Below are 1,692 nucleotides of genomic sequence, written 5' to 3'. Positions count from 1 at the left end.
GAATGAATGGAGGACGCGTATGCGCTAAAGTGCCCTTCAGCAACATAGTCGACGTCTTGTCGAACGCCACCTCCACACCAACTCGACTACCCCATTCAGACGCTATGCGCATGGCCTCCACACTTCTGGTTTCCAGCTCAAGACGAGATTGGCCTTCAACCATAATGAGAAGGTCATCCGCATATGCACACACATGAAACGATGTCGACAATGAGCGCAACAAAGTATCCATCATAAGATTCCATATATATGGACCACAGATAGAACCCTGAGGACACCCACGGGCGACATCACGCCAAACTGTGTCATTGGCACCTACAACACAAGCTTTTCTATTGCTAAAATAGCTACGCCAAAGATCTAGCTCACGACAACCAACCTCCTGCAACCGCGTGAGCACGCTATCCCAGGAGAGATAGTCAAACGCACCTTTAAAATCAACGAATATGCCCAAAACATACTTGGCAGTCGACTGACTAACTATACTACTGACATGTAGCCAAGCATCGTCCACAGATCTACCTTGTCTAAACCCAAATTGTTCCTCGGCAAAACCGTCGATGTAACTCTCCAGAAGTCGCGATATCATTATCCTCTCCAATGCTTTCGCAAGCACCGGAAGAAGACTGATACCACGATAGGAGCGGGGGTTGCTCCTATCCCTATCGGGGGCCTTAAGGAGGACCACAACGCGTGCCTGTTTCCACACGGTAGGAAAACATCCTGTTCTTATACACCTATCAAAAATCGATTCGATATGAGACGGTATGCCTTTCCAGATGGCCTTAAGCATCCTTCCAGTCATACCATCCATACCGGGCGACTTTCCGCACCTAATCCGACTTATACTTATGTCCACTTCCGATCTATCCAGAGGTGGCGGATCAGTAATCTCCACCATAGGTGGAATATCACTAACACGTTCAGCAACTGGGAAAAAACTCATCAGTAACGTCTCTACACACTCACTCCAAGAAGACAATGAATTGCCAACTTGTAGGGCCGTCACGTCGGTCGTTCTATCTGTACCTCTACATACTTTGTATACGGTACCCCACGGTTCGTCCCTATTGTCGAGTACGAAGCTCCTCCAATTTTGGTCTTTAACCCTTGCTAGACTGTCTTTGTACGTCCTAAGAGCAGCAAAATAGTCAGCTTTACGCTGAGCCAAATCCTCCGCCTCAGACCGCCGGGCACTTTGGAATCGCTTCCGCAGACGCCTGACAGACCTACGCATCAAATTTAACTCACGGGTCCACCAGGGGACCTTACTTGGTTTAGTCTCGCGACGTCTACCAAGGTGCACATCATTTACCGTGCACATACACCGATCTATTTCGCTAATCTGATCGTCAATGGTCAGTAGCCTAAAGTCCTCTAAAGGCATAGCTGCCTCCCTAATCCGATCCGAATAGTACCCCCAGTCCACAGCAGTGTCCCGCCACTTACGAGACTGTTCGGGCGCCCTCGTACGTTGATGGAGAGTAACACGAACCTCTATAGGCCGGTGATCACTCACCCCCCAACTGTCACTGATAGCCCACCTAAAGTCGTAGACAGTCGTTGCTGCCCCATTTGCAGCCGTAACGTCAATGTCACTCGCACCATTAGGTCCATCGAAAGTATATAAATCACTCGGCTCGTTAAGCGCACCAAGTCCCATCGAAAGCATCCATTCACTAAGCGCCTGGC

The sequence above is a fragment of the Musca vetustissima genome, unplaced genomic scaffold (assembly GCF_032173495.1).
Source record: "Musca vetustissima isolate MV318-11 ecotype Yass unplaced genomic scaffold, APGP_CSIRO_Mvet_v1 utg159650, whole genome shotgun sequence".
NCBI classification, from domain to species: domain Eukaryota; kingdom Metazoa; phylum Arthropoda; class Insecta; order Diptera; family Muscidae; genus Musca; species Musca vetustissima.
This window is presented reverse-complemented; position numbering follows the sequence as displayed.